The sequence below is a fragment of the Lissotriton vulgaris genome, chromosome 6 (assembly GCF_964263255.1).
Source record: "Lissotriton vulgaris chromosome 6, aLisVul1.2, whole genome shotgun sequence".
NCBI classification, from domain to species: Eukaryota; Metazoa; Chordata; class Amphibia; order Caudata; family Salamandridae; genus Lissotriton; species Lissotriton vulgaris.
In genome coordinates this window covers 971,268,118-971,287,049 of record NC_141694.1, presented here as the reverse complement: position 1 = coordinate 971,287,049, position 18,932 = coordinate 971,268,118, and positions in this window count along the sequence as shown.

The following is an 18,932-nucleotide window of genomic DNA, read 5'->3' as shown; positions in this document are numbered from 1 at the left end:
AAGAACGCAGGGATAATACCAAATACTTTTTCAAATGTAGTCACGAGACCACTGCTAACCATTTTAAAAAAATGAGCCAGGCTAGTTGTGGAGGAGGCATTGAAGATTTGATGAACCAGCTCGCAGAAATGAAACGGCAAATCAGTACTTAAAAGTGCCTGTACTTCTGTGGGTGTGTTTGCTATGTGAAGGACATAAGTTTCGCGGGCAGAGCTCAGGGCCACCTGCTTTTGAGACAATAGGGCCCTTATACGGCCTAAACCATTGAACTCAGCTTTCAAGGTTGGTATTCTTGGCCAAATTAAAACATCTGAATTCCCATGCGTGGGTGGATACAACACATTCTTGCAGCAAACCACCCTTTCTGACACGGTAACCACATATGCGATACCGGCCTCTAACCCACAACAAAATTCGTTATTCAAAAGTAAATAACTACCGTTGGACAACAAAGTGAAAGTGGGAACTATTGCAGGAACTGGTGTCCCTTTCAAAACACAGGCCAAATTAGGTTTGTCCTGATTACAAGAACCATGCAACTGGATGTGTCTGCATATTAGTGAGCGGTCAGGTGACTGTGTACATTCTTCACCATTCAGATTCACTTCATTTCCCTCTTTTAGGCATCTATAAGTGTATGGTAAAGACCATGTCTCATGGAGAAAAGCACTGCCTAATGGTTCATATCGTCCAATGGCTATATATTTCATACAATTTGTAAATTTATACAAAGCAAAAGGTAAGGTAATAACACCATGGATAAGCCATGTAGCAGCGGTCACTTCAGCCACAGAAAAAGGCAAGGATTCTAATTTTTCAATGTGTAACATAGAAAATTTCGCATCTCTCATTGATAGCATGCGCTGTTTTTCAGTCAGATTAAATGGGGCAAATAGTGATGAGACGTTCATAAAATTCCAAGGCACTCGACCAGACTTAAGAGTTTGTAGTGTCCAAGCAAACTGCATCACAGAACGTAATTGATTTTGACCATGATATAACACGGACACTTCATCATGTACAATGTCAACAACAGAAGACACAATATTGTTTAACGTGTAAATCCGGGAAGAAAGCGTGTTAATACTGTTATCAACAACTGCAAGCACCTTTTCTAAATTTGCTTGATCAATAGCTCTCAGGCGTTTAGCAGCCTCAACCTGGGTAACTTTCCAAATTTCATTGTAAATCGCATACAGCCATCGTTTAGATCTACCTTTAGCTGGGCCTTTTATAAAATCGTTCAAATCCACATTATCATTCAATAGAGACAGATGTAGTTTAACTGCAGCTAATGTGGAATGTTGTAACCAATTCTGACACAGCTTCCCCACAGAATAAGTCGTGACAGTATAGTCTTCTTCAAAACGGGGATCGAGTCTGACTTCTGTGAACCCCTCAGCCAAACCCAGAAAACGGCGTTGGCAAGAATCAGCACTCCTATGCCACACCAGCCAACCCTTGGAATCCAAACTGGAAATGTTAAAGGACGAATTGTGTAAAAGAGTTTGCAACTCATGAATGGACAAATCAGTAAAATTACCCCAACCTGTATATTCCTCTAAATCTGGGATGGTCGGTGTATTTAATTTTTTAGAAGTAGCCAATCCAAAGCATGTTGTTTGGAAAATGGTTGAATTTAAAAACAACATGTGATGCGGGATGAGACATGCACGGTGCAAAGCCTCAGTGCCTTGTACCTGCCAATCTTTGGTACCCCAAACCTATTTAAGGTCAATTGTTCCTTTCCAAAACTCGTAGCCATCTACAGCCAACTTGTCTAGAAAGGACGCTGAATACAGCATTTTTGTATCTGTAAGTTTAACTTTGGACATGGGCTTTTGTGTCATTTTAAAATAGAATGACTCGGGATTTGATTGATTAAAGTCTGTAAAATAGGTGTATTTTTTCAGAAACGTATTGGAGCTGCCACCGAATGGAGCAGGGCAGTGTTCCCATTGTGTATAATTTACAGCAACCCTCCTGGAATTTGTTTTATGTAAAAAATGATTACCATAGTGTTGAAAACAAAACAAATCGCCATAATTAATAGAATCTGTATACAGATCCTCAGCATCGAAGGCAGCATAATACTTCAAATCAGAGAATAATGCTTCTACGGCCTGAATATCCCAATCATCAGAACGTATATTTTGTTTAATCACATCTCCCATGTTTACTCTAAGCACATTTGGAACATTAATCACTTCAGTGGGTCCATGTATCTGAAACCTAACCGCATCCCACACAATCCCATCAAGGACAGGCCAAGCAGTAATGTTAACTGTATTTAAGTTTCGTTTCAGTCTGTGCGCTGAATGTGAAGAGGAAAGAGGGGCCAATGTTCCATTAAGGTACCGAATTCCTGTTCTTTCTTTAACGTAGTGACCATCAATCAGACGGAAAAAATAAAACACAAAACCAATTGACATAAAAAGATAAAATGAAAATAGGATCAACCAAATGTATGTCCAAGGGGGAATTAAAAAATGTTTTTTAAACAACGTGGCATATCTTGCAATGTTTGAGGGTTTCTTTGAAGGTTCCGAAACAGAGTCAAAAGAGAATCTGGACTGGTTGGCCAAACGGGTCTGCAAATCAGGCATTGATAAATCAGCAGGATAGGTGTAGGTCAGCTCATCAATGTTAGTAACAGGAATAGTATTTAATAAAGGACTGGATATGGCAGGCATCTCGTGGGACACCTCCTGTTCTGTGCCAGATGTTATTGCTAGTACAGAGTGCCTCACCATGGAAGGACAGGATACAGCCGGTGTCATGCTATGAAGAATCGGCCACCCTGTGTGTCTTGACATTGTCAATAGAAATAAATCTGTTTTCCTTACGACCAGGAAGTGGTGGTAAAATGACTGTTCTTGTGCCCTTCACTCCAAGAACTCGAACCGGTGCTCGATATGAGGGACCAAACTCTTTCTTGTTATCGATCTTCTCTCTAACCAGTTCTCCAACTCGGGGTAGCCAGCCAATTACCGGGATCTGCAGCGCATCATCCGATGTGGAGGGCAAATGTTCCTTTGCAAGACTGTCTCTGGTCTTTTGTAGATTCTGTAAAACATTGCAATGTTCATCTACGTCAAAGGCCGTGGCCTGGGCCTTGGAGTCTAGCCCATCGAGGTCAGGTACATACATCTTGATACCAAAGAGCATTTCGTATGGGGTCCGCCCACCCAGAGACCTTCTAGGGAGATTATTAAGCGCACGCTGCGCGCCCATGAGGTGGGCTAACCAGTGTCTGCCAGTGCCTATAACTCGAGCTGTCAAAGATTGCTTTAAGTCGCGGTTCATTCGTTCAACTACACTATTACCCTCAGGTCTGTAGGGGCTCGAAAACTTGACTTGGACCCCCATCGAAACCATAGCATCCTTATACGCCTTAGAGGCGAAAGCCGGACCCTGATCCGAATGGAAAGTACCACAGGCAAAAATTCCCACAAAGATTCGCAAATCCTTAATGACAGTACGTGAATCAGCGCTCCGATGAGGCCAAACCCACACAAAGCGTGTGCATGAATCAACTGCTACTTAGATGTACTTATACGCAGTATCAGAAGAAAATGGACCGCAGTGATCCAAATAAACGCATCCAAGTGGTTTATTCGAGATGTACAACTGTGTCTGAGGCGGACGGGCAGCAGTTGAAGGCTTAATCTGCAGGCAAATGTCACATTGAAGGACATAATCGCGCGTCTGTTTATACAGTCCCCGCCACCAGAACCTCTGTTGCAGCTGAGTTACAGTGGCTGAGACGCCCGCATGCGCAGACGCCACACCTTCATGAGCCGCTGTAATCAAAGCAGCCCTGCGATCCGAGTTGGGAACTAGACGTTCGCCAACATCAGGGATTTTAACATAAGGAACCTTATCGGGACTTAAGTGGTATGTGTATTTAGAAGGGAACCCCGCAGGATATTTACTTCCCTTCTCTGTTGCAGCAACTGCTGCCAAGATGTCATCATCTATTTTGCTTTTGGACCTTGTGACTGCTGCAACCAAGTATTTCGATACTGCTGACTTCGCTGCTTCATCAGCAAGCGAATTGCCAACAGCGTGGACCCCCACGCGCTGATGACCGAGAGTATGAATCACAAACACGAGTGGCAACTTCTCTTTAAGTTCCGCCACTCGGACCCAGATCATCTTATGTTTTATTGTGCTACCTTTGGAATCACGAAATTCAGTCCAAAAGAACAAGTTTTCATTGTAAGACTGGACACAGTAGTAAGAGTCACTTACGATCAAAGTCGTCACACTAGGATCTGTGTACTCCAATGCAAGCATCAGAGCACGAAGCTCTGCTAATTGTGCGGTGCAGTCCCCAAGCGTCTGCGTGTGCACGACACTGGACTTGAACTCATCGTTCACCATGGCACCGACCACAATGGCGCAAGCGGAAACGTAGGCATGTTTAGAGCCATGCGCAACCTGCGCCGAACCATCAGTGTAAATGATGCAATGGAAATCCTCCAACGGCCGCATTGCTAACGGAGCAGGATGAACAAACTCATACTGTAAATACTCCTGCGACCGTAAAGTGGCGTCAAAAATAAACGTGACATCCTGGGACGTCAAGGATGCCGCCCATTGAATCCACCGAGGGTGCAAAGCTTTGGAATTAGGTACACTGGCTCTCGTAACCGCCTCTAAGGCAGGACACGGGGTAACAACCAACATGCGTTTTCCTTGTGACAGGGCACGTTCTTTAAGAATCGCCATCTGCACAGCCATTAAAACTTTTTCTACAGTGGAAAATCGCAGTTCAGCCGAAGTGTACAAGTGTGACTTGTAAGCAATAGGTACTGTATCTCCTTCATTAAAAGTCAGGTGCGTGAAACCCACCGCCCCAGGGATAATCCTTATCACCAGGTTGGTCTGGTTATCACGAGTCTGTAAGTATTCAGAAGCGAGCAAATCAGCCTGCAAAGACTGCAGAATGGCCGAATGCTCAGGCAGCCAGCATGATTTGGAAAAAGATGGTTGTATCAAAGCATACAAAGGCTTGATACGCTGGGCATATTCCGGAATGTATGTTCTCCCGAAATTCAAAAATCCCAGCAAAGACTGTAATTTTTTCAGTGTTGTCGGAGAGCGCAATTGTGCGCATTTCTCCAGGAAGTGAGGGGCTAACCCTTTTCCCTCGTTGTTAAGCTCGTAACCGAGGAACAACACTGTGTACTCTGCAATGTGCGACTTTGCAAAGTTAAACTTGTAACCAATGTCTGCAAAGTAACAAATTATGTTATTTACTCGACACAGATGCTCCCAAAGATCGTCGTCTGTGAGATAAATGTCATCCACATACGAACAAGCAACTGGGTCGAAGCTCTCCAGAAGAGAGACAATGCGGGCGGAGAATACTCCAGGACTGTTCTTATAGCCCATTGGAAGTCGCCGAAACATTTTTTGCACCCCGCCGCATGTAAAACTGGTCCATTGGGAACTTAGACCGTCTAATCTATGGGCATAAAAACCATTGGAAATGTCAAGCGTGGTTTTGAACCGTTTACGCTCAAGACTATTCACTAACGCAGAGCCATGAGTATTCTGTACTGCGCAGTTACGGCAATGCGAGTTCAAATGCCTATAATCCAAAACCAAACAATATGAGCCGTCCGGCTTGTTTACAGTAAAAAGGGGGTTATTCATCGTGACACACACGTTTCAATTACACCTTGATATTCCAATTGTTCAAGGATAGCCGCGACTGAAGCTTTGGCTTCACGCCGTATGGGATATTGAGGCTGAGGCTGTGGTTGAGACCGTAAAGGAATCTCGTGGCTCGGAGACAATTTATCCCAGCCACACTAATTGCGGTACACAGCTGGCGCAAGCGCCAGAGCCCACTCTTCTGCAAAATGCAGCGCTTCCATTCTTGGTACAGTGTGCGCGAAACTGGGCAGGATTACCTCCTCCCCTCGCGGAGCTGCGAGAACAAAAGGTGGGGGCCAGTCCGCCTCCGAAAGCAAAATGTCATACGTAGACGAGAGATTTTCCCAAAATACCCCTTTTACAGTTCGCTGCATGTCACCTTCAATTAACAGGACAATTTCAAAAAGTCGTTCAGGGGGAGCAACATGCGTGTCAGCAGTTTCAATCACAACATAAGTATCAGTCGCTGTCACCTTCAACAGTGGACGGAGGGCCTCTCTCACTATGGTAATCTCTGCTGCGCTGTCCAGCAAGGTCAGAGCCCACGTCAGATTCCGAAGCCGCGTTCTCACTATCTGGGGCATAACGATGCGCTGTCAGGGCGGCGACTTTCTTCGTGGCAAACTGTGGTCTCTTGGGCGTAGAGCCTTCCTGCTGCTCTCCACCGTTTCGCGGGCGGGGCTGACCACGTCCTTGCTGGCCACCCCTGCCCCTGCCGCCCCCTCCACCACCAGTTGACGGAGCCGATGAGTCCTGAAAGGAACGAGGAGAGCGTTGGTCAGAAGCCTGAAACCTCTCAGGCGATTTAATCATCGCGCGGTCGCGCAAATCATAAACACGATCCGACTGCGCAGGCAACGGAGACGCAGGAGCAGAAACCTGTGTTTGTTGTTGTTGTTGCTTACCCTGATTCTGCTTTATAGGCCAATTTTGCTTCTTGGACTTTTGTTGACCACTAGTTTCCGAAGTTTGACCCTGGGGCTGTTTCTTCTCCTTATCAGGAAAAGCTTTAACCCCCATTGCATTGCGGCCAACCATTTTGTAAACAGCTACAATTATCCTTGCTAACCGTCGGGGTCGTTCGGCCTCGGGAACCAACGCCAACGCGTTAGCAACCTGAAAGTTCACTGCATCCCCCTTGACATTCGCATGGATCAGATCGCAAACTACATCAAAGGAGCCACACAGGCGCATACCCAATTCAACAGCCGACTCCGGTCCGTGTTCGTCTTGAACACGTTTAAGGACCCCACCTAGATTGGTCACAGACGGGGAGCCATAGCACCTCGAATAGACCGCTGCAAAAGTCTTGCCCCAGGTCTCACAGTCAACAAGTTCAGGAGCCAAATCCTTCGGCAAACTTAGTGTAAGAATCCGGTGTTTATCACCCGGACTCGTGTTGGGAAACACAGCTTCCAGCTGGCCGAATTTCTCAGCAAGCCAGAAAGGAAAATCATCCTTTTCTTGGGGCTTTTTACCCATCACGGAATTAACCATGACCGGATTGATTTTCAGACCAGCATGTTCTGCCCTAAGCTGTGCGCCCCGTGGGGCAGCGTCTTGAACATTACGGCTAGTGTAATGAACAAGCGCTCTAAACACTGCCACTGCGACTTCATGAAGCCGCCGCAGATCAGCCATGTTACAAGTGGCGCGTTGAGGGTGAGGAGTGAACCCAGCCAAAGCGGGCCAAGGTGTGCCCGGAATGGACAAAGGACCTAACCTCGAAGCCGATAATGAGTGTGGTAGGGCCCACCAAACCAAACTCCGTGCTGCCATGCATCTATAGGAACTTCCAGTGCTCTGTACGGAGCATACGCAGCCGGTACAGCTGTAGCAGTGTATGAATGGAACACTCCAGAATTAGCGTCCACTGGTGGAAACGTCACCCACGAATAAAACAGTTCGTACGGGTAAGCATGTTCTGAACTCACTACCAGAACAACAGCCAAGCCTCCCACAGGAACATCATACATCCGCAAATGGTCACGCACCGCAATGCGACTATGCTGCGGGATGTCCACGGCTTGTGCCATGCCAGCACAGAAAAGTGAAAACACAAAGATTACTTTGTAGCACAACTGGGTAGTAATTCAAAGAAACCTTTTACAGATAGATTCAAGCTTGAAAAAGACCTATTCCAAAAATAGGTAGGTTTTTCCGACACTGCCGTTTTCCGGAAACGGGAATGAAGGCGTTAGGGTTTGAATGTTATACTACTCGAGTGTCATGATATAAGGCCAACCAACGTACGGGCGCCATGTAGCAGGGTTTCCGTTCGCCCACAGAACTGTGCACAGAGATCTAGAACCTGGGTGAGTCAGGGTGACCCAGAACTCACCTTTGTTTCAGAAATCTCCTTACCAAGCTAGCTACAGTGTCTCATCGGTAGTAAATACTTCCCAATGACTTAGACAATCCAGAACATGAACTTAGAATACCTCAGGTATCGTGGAACACATGAACACTCTTTCGTTATATAATCATTACAAACCGAAACTGGGAGGCAGAGAACACACATGCAAGTTTGAAATGTTTATTTTTCAATGCAACATTCTCAAACGCAGTATCTTATATAATATCAACATACATATTATAAAAATCAGAGTTAGCAGCATAGTGACTAATCCATAATAAGCAAAAGGTGATAGCATGTCATGATGCAGAGATCTATATAATTCTGTATCACCTATATTTCGCGCACCCTAATTAGCATATTATATTATATCTAAGAAGGTCTCATCTGAGTTCTTAGCAGGGCGGACCCATACCTCTAATTCTCAGTAGGAGGAGATCACATCAACCGCTACCAGCTCTCAGCATGCGAAGCATCAAGTGTGTTTTTCATTCTCTGTAACTCTATCTTAAACCCACGTAGAGCCCAATGTTGGCAGCAACATTATTTGTGTTATGACTAACGTGGTGCGAGGATCAGGCCTTCAGCAACCTTGTGTTAGGTTATTCTTAGAGTGTGCAGTTCTCAGTGTGCAGACAGTTGTACCAAGTGTACCAAGCACGACTGATACCAGGGCAATAACATATTATTCTCAAATAAATCACATCTTTCGTCTAGGTTGAAAGCTACAATAACAATTAGGTGTCATGTGCAAACCGAAGCAGAAAGAAAATATGGCGTTTAAACATTTAATAAGCACATGCTAACTTAACACAATATATAGAAACGTAGTAACCATATGACAACGGTAATACGCGGTTGTGACCGCCGCTGTATTTCGCTTCTTTACATCAAAGTACTCACGGGCGCTGAATCTTTCAAGATTGGAACTCAGGACTCGAGCTCCACCAAATCCCAGAGTCTTCCTCAGCCGAGGAAGGAATCCAAGAACAACAACAGATTACGCGCGACATCTCACGCTATCTCAGGGCTAAATCAAGTTCCCATCCCGGGCATTATGGGAGATGTAGTCTTTCCCTAAGTTCGTGACAGCTGCCCGCTAATCCTGACAATTTCTTTCTTTCTTCTTTTCTCTTTTTTCTGTCTTTCGCTCTCTCTTTCTCTTTTTCTCTTTTCTCTATCTCTAATCCATTGTATTTATCAAAGTGGTACCTTTGATTTCTATTTTGGTCTCTAGATATCATTCTTTTTTCTCTTTTTTACAATTCGTGTATGAAATACTTGAATTAAATATAAGAGACATATTTGTATTTTTTACCTGATATCCTGTATTTCCTCCTTGATTCATTGTATCACTTTCCTATTGTATTTACCTTTTTATATGCTTCTTTGCAAAACTAATAAAATTATTGAACAAAAAAAAAAGAGTTTATGCAATTCCAGATATCCCACCCAGGACGTCATGGATACAAAAGAGTAGATCATTTGTGTAGAGGCAGACTACATGTATCTCCCCGTACTAAGGGAGACCCCACCCTCTGCCTCACTGCAGGAGCCGCTGGGCTAGTGGTTCCATAGCAAGAATGAACCAGAGTGAGGAGAGGGGACGTCTCTGCCGAGTTCCCCTTCCCAGTCTAAACGGGAATGAAATAAGCTGGCTGATTTTCACACGAGCCATGTGCTCTGTGTAGAAGAGCTGGATGAGTCTCTAATGCCTGCCGGTGATACCTACTAGGCCCAGGACAGAGAAGAGGTAACCCCATTCCACTATGTCGAATGCCTTCTTTAGATCCAGGACCAGGCAGGCAGTGTATGGTCATTGGGCTGGAGACACCTTCATTACCCGGTTCAAGTGTCTAACATTAAGGGTGGGAGAACACCAGGGATAAATAGATTCTGTTCTGGGTGAACCAGACTCAGCATGTGTTCCATCAGGCGGTCTTCTATGTTCTTACTGAGCAGTTTGTAGTTCATTCAAAGCATGCATATCGTACGGTAAGAAGCTACTTCCAGCTGGTCCCGGTCAGGCTTTGGTAAGGACACCAGCAGGGATTCATGGAGAGAGCGAGGAAGGCGTCCCTCCCTGAGTGTTCCCTCTTACATCTCCATCAACGTGGAGGCTAAGAGTGATTCATAGGCCCTGTAACATTCGACTGGTAATCCTTCAAGGCCTGGGGTCTTCTTTGTGGCTGTACTTCGGATGGTCCCTCAGAGTTCCTGAAATGTGAGGGGGGATATTGAGGGCCTCTCTCTATAAGGTTTTCCAGAGTGGGCTGACCTAGGTCATGCAGGAACTCATCAATGTGTACCCGCTCATCAGTGGGGAGTCTTATAAGACATTATACTATGTTACAAAAGCCAAGTGTATGTCCTCTTGGATAACCGCTAATGTGTCAGGGAAGCTGTAAACTTGGTGATGGGGACTGTGGGCTTCGTCCTACGAGGGAGCCATGCCAATAATCAGCCTGACTTGACCCCTTAGCGTGCACTTTGGCCTAATAGATCTTAAAATCTACGCAGTGCAGGTGCTCGATTACATGAGCATGGTGCTCAAGCACCTAAGACAGAGTACATTGCTCTGCCTGTTCGAGGCGAGCAGCCACTATAAGTGGCCCCAAAAACACTTCGATTTGGGCCAGATCCCGATGTAAGACAGCTCTAGCCTCCACCATGTCCTGGAGACACTGCCTTATGATGATCGCGTTGAGTGTCTCCCATTCAAGTGATCTGATCTGGAGGTGGCAGTGCCCCAATTTACCTCAACGTATTGTGTAATTATTTCTCTCATTTCTTCCCTGAATACCTGGATACCTAGTCTTCGAATATCACCGGATGCAGCCGACAGGTGGCAACTGGGGTCGTCAGCCTTCCCCACTCTATATATACCAGCAGAACTCAGCACCTGTCACCTGTGTATGGAGAGTGGAGGATATAATCTAACTTCACATACAGGTCGTATGGGGACAAATAATATGAGTAGTCCGTAAATGCAGGGTGCATGCTGTGCCCGCAATCAAGTAGAGACCAGTGTAATAGCGATTATGTAAGACGTGGCAGCCGCCACCATGGGCAAGGTAGGCAGTGGAGGGTGGGAGTGGTCCATTTGTAGGTCGAGGGTACAATTAAAAATCTCACCTTAAGATTCAAGAGACATGAGAACAGTGGGTTAGTATTAAAGATAGGTGTGCTAAATGAGCCAATTGTCTTGTATTTAGTGCATACATAGTCCCTAGCAGTAAAAGCTTACCATTGAGCAGTCCCTCCATCAGTGCGTAATGCCCATCTCAGGGTCTATTTCCACTGTGATGGTCCAGAAGGAAACCCCTGGAAGGACTCAGACAAGTGCACCTCATGCATAGATGGTACTAAAGCATAGCCCCCACCAGCGCTTCTGTAGGTGACATTCTTCACTGTTGGCAATGTGGGTTTCCTGGAGGAGAGCTATTTGTGGGGAAGTGTGGCTCAATGATTAGAGCGGCAGACCCTGATGCAGAGGTCTAGCCCGGGACCAGGGTTCAATTCCCTGCCTCGGTGGGTTTTGGGCTCAAAATTCCACGGACCTGATAATTCTCGCCTCGGTGCCTATTCCAATCATGGAGTCCCACTCTGCAACTCTGGGCAATAGCTTGCTTAACACCTTCCACGCTGATGACGAGCTGGGCTCGTCATGGCGTAGCCTCCTCGCACGCTGATGACGAGCCCAGCTCGTCACGTAATATGCGTTTTGAAAAATCTCAGCGTGCGAGCGGAATTCCGCTAGTGCGCATGAGGTTAATCTCCACAACGGCCCCTACAACGCTAAGGAGGCCTGTCCTCCACCTTGGGGGTGCCCAGGAGTGGACGCCTCACAGGGAAAGCCAGGATGGGTTCCACAGCGGTACTCGTACAAGCGCCTTGAGACCCTTGCGGATGAGTAGTGCGCTATACAAGTATCAATTTACATTTACATTTCAATTTACATTTACATTTGAGCACCCCTCCTTCATATGTTTTGCCTGACTGCATGCCTTTTCTGCGCTGTCCCTGTCCCTCTCACATTCCATGTCAATATACCTACGTTAGTCATAATTGAGAGTGAGGATGGGAGAAAGTGGGAGAAGGGAATGCTAAAGTGTCCCCAGAAGTGTGTGCGGGGAACTGCACCTGTCTCGTCTACTCACTGCTGCTCGCGCAGGGGTATCCAAGTGTAGAGGGCCCTTCTCTGCTGTTTTTTCTGTGTAATACATGTTAAAAAAATATCCTGCAACTCCTGACCCTGGGCAGTCCCAAAACGTAAGGCCATCCATACTGCTAATGAAGAGGCCTGTGTGTGGGGGCTCTAAATCACTCGTACATTCACCAACTTTTTGCAAGTTGGAGGCAGGGGGCTCTGGGGAAAGATCATGTACCAAGACAGCCCCCCCAAATGAGTGCTATTAGAGCAAACTAAAGAAAAAGAAGAGAGAGAGAACAAGGATAGAACATGCTAGACCCATTTCTTTACATTAGGAATATTAAGTCTCTTTCAGGACCGCCAGTGAGTGGTGTACCAGGCGCAGCCTCTCCCCTCGGGTGTGCTCAAAAACATTTGTGACTGGGGTGCAGGCACACCTGCCTGGCAGGTAACAGTTTTGTGGAGCAAATCGCTGGTCAAGACAAATTTGGATGTCTGTGGTGGGGGGGTCATGGAACTGCTCGAGACTGTCCTAATTATGAAGCGGTCAAGTACTTAAATGAGCATGTCAGCAATATGTGGCATGATATAGAGGATAACCACAGAGACCACGCTGCCCACCAAAACACTGGAGTTTTTCTCAGAGAGGTTTTCACCCGCCGAGTCAGAGGATGGGGAGTGCTGCTCGCCCACAATGTGGTTGCTGTGGACAGGGCCAGGAACTGATCTTCTTTACCTGTTCTGATGTAGGAGTTCCACTGAGCTGTACAGTCCCATGCTCTTTATTCTGGTGTCTGCTACCTCTTCTGGGTCCATCTGCCTGCGGTCTCTCTGTAGGCGAAGCAGGAGCCTGGGGGAATATAGTTGCTGTTCCACCCAGACCTAAGCGCCGTGGGCTTAGTGAAAAAGTCGCTGGTGTTATTGACCATTACCTTTAGCTTAGCAGGGAATTGAAGGCCAACCTGTTGACATTTCTGCTTTACTCCCAGAAAGGAGGCTCTGTGACTCTGTACTGCCCCTGTAAAGTTAGGCAACATGAAGAAGTGAGCATTGTCATACAGGATTGGGTCTAAGGCACAGGTTGCCTGAAGAATGGCTTTCTTGTCTCGGTAGTTCATCACTCTCACAACCACCAGTCAGGTGCTCCACCCCTTCTGCTTCCTCTGGGAAGCCCGCGGTGCAGAGGTTATTGCAACAAGACCTTGCCTTGCAGTCTTCTGCCATACTGTCGAGTTCCTGAACTTTGGCGATGAGTGTTTGAGATTTCCTTTCCAGATCCCGTAAGTTATTTTGCAAATTGGTGATGGCATTCTCTGCATCGTCAACACTAGTCTTGAGCTTCCTTTAATGTTCCCTAAGCAGTCCCACGTTAAGTGTGACAGCATCAACCCTGCCGCAAAGCTCCCTTTCTCGATTCTGCAATCTCTTTGAGGATCTTGTCCAGCTTTTCCTCCATGGGAGTTGCAGTTGAGGTGTGCTGGCTAGGTGCCATATCTGTGGGGTCTGAGCTTTTTGGTGCCCTGATGCCCCATTGGCTGTGGGCCTGCTCCCCCACATTTACATTTGTCCATACTGTAACTAGGCCTACACTTTCCATGTGAGTGGAAAGACAATCCTATATATTGGAAGGAAGGCTGTAGAGGAGACCTGTCATGGTAGCACTCTTCCACCCACGAGACACCCAGGCACCCTTGTAAAGTACGACACCCAGGTGGCAGGCGCAGTCACACCGGAGGTTCCGCTGACCAGGGATTGCAGGTCCTTGCCTCTTCTCTCACTAGCTGCCTGCTGCAACAATGGAGCCAAACAGGTAGGTGTAGGAGAGGTATCCAGGCCCATATGGGGGCAATGTTCTGCTTCTGCGCAAGAGCGACTCTGGGTCATTACAGGAAATTCCGCACAGCTCTCAGTCACTCAGGTTGGACTACGAGGGGGGCATGAGCAGTCTGGCCCTCACTGTTGGACAGAACTTGCTTAGCTCAACAGGGGGCTATAGATGACTGGTGTAGATAGGCGAGCTGGGGACACCAACACTACGCTTTCTGTTTTGCAGTTCAGTGCATGGGAAGAAAGCCTCTCATGGAGTGAGCACCCTCTGTGTACTGCAAGAGTGATATCTTAGGAGGGGCACTCATTCAGGGTTGCAGGTCGAAAGGCATGTACCACCCCACTTTATATGGCTCCACAGTCTTGTAGGTGCATTTGGGCCCCTCAAATGCTCTCGCACTGGAACCCAGGCGGGAGGGGAGCGATCGTCCAGTCCGGTCCAGAAGGGGGATGACACGGGTCCCCACCACCCCTGAGTTACCTTCAAAGGCCCCCCAGCACTCTGATCCTTCCTCTCGAGCCCACGGCTCAAATTGAGGGCACTAGTAGAAGCTCACCTCGGGCCGTACAGTGGGGTGCAGTCTTTCATTGCAGAGGCCTGGGGGTGCTCAGGCTGCCCACTCCGTTTTCAGGAGGGTCCACTTCTCATGATCCAGTACAGGAACCAGCATTCACTTCTAGGGACTTGGTCTCAGCCTCCAGCCACCGCCTGTGCACTACGGTCCGTTTCACGGTCCCTCAGCCATATGTTGTCACCGGCCTCGATGTACACCAGCCGCACACCAGCATCTCAGTTACTGCAGTCAGGAACACAGGACTGACCAGCCAGGCTCCCGGTTCTCTCAGTAGGGGCTCACGGATGGTTGCCTGTGGGCGGTGACCATTTCCATGCAGTCAAGGCCGCCTCACTTTGTCACAACCAGGACCTGAGCTCCGCTAGCTCCTGTGGACATCAGGAGGCACTGCTGTAGTACCACACACTCTTACCCCAGTTCCTGTAGTCTGGAATCTTCCTCTGGCAACACGGGAGTGTGAAGCAAGGCATCATGGCTCTGTCCTCTGTAGCAATACATTCATGAAGATCTTCCTATAGTTCGGAGGCATCACTGTAGGTAAGCAGGCTGCCCGGAGGAAGGGGTGTGAGAAGTTGGACTGACATATGATGTCTACTATTCTAGTGGGCACCTTGCACCAGTCCAATGACCCTTATTGATTGTAGGTTTAAAGTCAACCATGATAGAAAGCTATCCTAGTGGTAGCTGTGGAGAGCAGTATTCAGGCTAAGACTTAGAGGCGAGTTAAGCTAGTTGTTTTACCAACTATAATCTCTTGAATGATCAAATGAAAACACACCACACAAGGTATATATCAAATATATTTATATTTATTCTAAACACAACCCCTCTAGACTCTTTATGAGGTCACAGGTAAAAGTACAATACAAGGAACTTAATTACCATACAATAAGTTGCACAGTATACGTTATGCCCTAGGGGCCTCACAAACCGTATACTAAAATAGTGGTATTAGAACGACGTGAAAATTAGAAAGCAGGCCTAGGGCCTGTATAACTGCTGGGGCTACCAGGAACCACCCAAGGTTAGGATGTAGGAGACCCATGGGGGACGCGTGCAGTGTCTAAACACAGCCGCGGATCACCATTGACTTTCTATGAAGAACGAACAAGTTACAATTTTAAATATTAAGGGCACTTAAAGGTGAACTACGATGGAACCCTTTTAGACTAATACACTTCGAGAGTCAAGACCCACGGGAGCACAGGAGTACTCGCGTTACCTCACCCAGGGAAGCCGGATGCATAGGTGTCTTTTGGTGTCGGGTTTTGGGGTCGATTCCTATGGAGAGCTGCGAAGAAATGCTGCAGGCGACCAGAGGACAAGTGTCCGGTGGATCCAAGGGTGGATCAGAGATGTAAAGAACCTGAAAGCAGAGGGGACAGAGTCTGGGTGACTAGCCAGTGACCAGGATGGCAAGGAGAAGATGCAAGTCGATGTTGGGTGTTTTCAGGTGAAAGAGATGAAGCTTGACTCTTCAGCCACGAGCACCAGGAGGCATCGATGATGACCAGGAGCTGGATTCGAGCTGTCCCACAAAGGATCTATCTGACTCAGGTGTCGGAATCCGGATTGGACCCAACAAGCCTTGGCAACAGCAACCCACACAAGATGATAAGATTGGCTTTGGTGCAAACCAGCAAGGTCTGAGGGACTCCTCTTATAGAGAGGAGTGGGAGCACATCTGTAGCAACCAGGAAAGCTCAAGAAACAAAGGATTGGCCTTCGTGGGGGCTCACTAGCCAACAGACTAGGAACCGCAAAGGCACCTCGAGCTGTGGTGAAGAAAGGGAACTCACGGGTCACTCGTGGAGTGCTGGCCCCTGTACTTTAGTGCTAAAGGAGCTCAGGGCAGTGGCTTCAAATACCCCAAAGCACAACTTCGGGATACCATGGGAAGTAGGTGCAGTTGTAGAAATGCATGATGTCCACGAGTTCCAGTGCCACGTCTCTCGTGTTAGCTACGGGTCTTAGCTTTGCTGGGAGCTTGGGTCAGCTTCAGAGATGTCTGGAAGTCTATGTCCTGTGTCGCAGATTCTTTGGGATCCGGTGGGAGCCTCAAAAATGCAGACTGGCAAAGATGCAGTTGGTGCCTGTTTGGACAGGGTGGCCACTCCTTGACCACAAGGGAGATTTCTTCAGTCTTCCAGTCGATATGGAATGTTGAAGGTCCAAGATATATGTTGCAGAGATTTGTCCAGGTTAATCTAAAGTCCTAGGGACTGGGGTTCTATACTTATAGCAAGTTTAGGGGTCGGACTAACTCTAAGGTCCCTCCTATAGGCGGACCTGGAGAGGGGGTGGTTACACTCCTTCCCCTTTGTCCAGTTTCGTGCCAGAGCTGGGGCTGAGTGCCCCAACAACCGGTTTGAACTGGGAAATGCATGGAGCACCTTGTGTGCCCCAGACAGTGTCTGAGAAGCATTCACTGAATGCAACTCACATTAACCCAATACACTAAAGACTGTCTGGGGAGGTGCTAGCACCTCCCTGGACAGGAAAACTATTGTCCAGGCCTCCCCTGATGGAGTTTTGCCCAGCAGCAGGAGGGCAGACTCGTGTCTGTGGCAGTAGCATCCATTTTGTGAGGCAGGGCACTGTTTAACTTTAACCGGGTTTACCAGTATGTACATGTCTTCTCCCTCTAGAAGGATGGAATGCTACCCCCACTACCAGAAATGGTGGGGGTAGTATTCCAAAGTGTTTGACACCTTACACAACATGTTTTGATAAAGCCAAACCAAATTTACCATTAACCACGAGGATTATAATGCACTTAAGAGTATATGGGATGGCTATATCAGAGAACAGCTATAAGGAGATGGTTCTGAAAGCTGCAGAGGGGCTCAGCCCATGCTAGGGCACCCTCTCACACAAAACCAAGCACTCTGCCTTCAGGATTGTCAAGGTCTGCCATAGGAGTGACTTATAGGTTAATATGTGTCTATATGTAAAGTTAGATATAGGTACTATATCTAAATAAGGGGTGCTTACACCACCTTACCCAGGCTGCAAGTGCAGACCTGTGGTGTCAGTTTGGAAGGCCAACCAGGGGTGGCACAATACATGCTTCAGCCCCTGGTAGGCCTCTGGGGTCCCTATGCCCTGGGTACCTAAGGTACCATAAACAGGAACTCATAAGGGTGACCCAGTAACCAATCTGGTATGTACCTAAAGTACATGGTATCAATTTATAGAGAGAATAGCTAGGCTGTGGGCCAGATTAGCAGGGCCACAGCCATAATAAAGTCGAAAAACAATTGAAACACATCAACAAGTGGGGGTAACCATAGGAAGGAGACCCTAATCTCCTACAGGGGGAGGCCAAACTGCCCCCGGGACATCACCAATGCTAGTCCAGCCTAGAGGGCTCTACAGGCATATGGAGGGGGGAGTTACTCTCCAATGCCTCCCAGCAACCTGCTCCTGCCAATTAAGCCCCTGGCTCACCTCAGGGGCACTGGTAGTAGCTCACCTCAGGGTCAGTTGGTCCCCCAGCTGTATGTTGTCAGCAGCCTCATTCTACACCAGACGCACACCCAAACCCCAGTCACTGCAGTCGGGAATGCAGGACAGGCCAGCCAGGCTCCGGTGTCTGTCAGCAGGGCCTAAGAGGACAGTCGCCTGCAGGACGCAGCCTCCTCCATGTGGTCATGGTCGCCTCACTTCATCACGCTTTGTTCACAGGCTCCATCAGCTTACATGGGCATCAGGAGGCACTGCTGTGATACTTTGCCCTGTCCTGCTATGTATTCAGACGTCACGGATCACTGTTAATGTGGATGGATCTTGGGTCTGTACTACCGAGCCAAAGTAGCACACATCTGCCATCTTCCCCGGCGGGCCTCGCTCCTAATAACATACTGCTGTTAATGTCCTCAAGTGACTCCTCTTGGTAAATGAATTCTCTTTGGCCTTGTTTTTCATAGCAGACTAACTTTGGTGCTATTTTTTTATTACCTTTGTATTGACTTGATTACCAGAAAACATCTACCCCCAAAAGGTACTTCTTATGCACTCATTATGGGTACTCTGCCCATGAGCCCATTTAGCACAGCTCTCCCTCCTAGAGATAACGATCCCAGGGTACCAGTAACTTTATAGGGCGGAGGTAAAGGGAATTGCAGGTGGAACCCCGAAGTTCCCCTGAGAGATGAGAAACTACTGGAGAATACGTAATTTTGGTGGTGATTCCTCAGTACTTCCTCATTTTGCCCAGGGGCTTTACCGAGGAATTTCAGCTGCATTCAGCAGCTAAAGTCTCTGGGGTATATAAACAGATCCACAGTGTTCTCACTAATCTCATAATTCTGATGGAACCGTATCACACTGAAGTGGCCACTCACAACAAGTG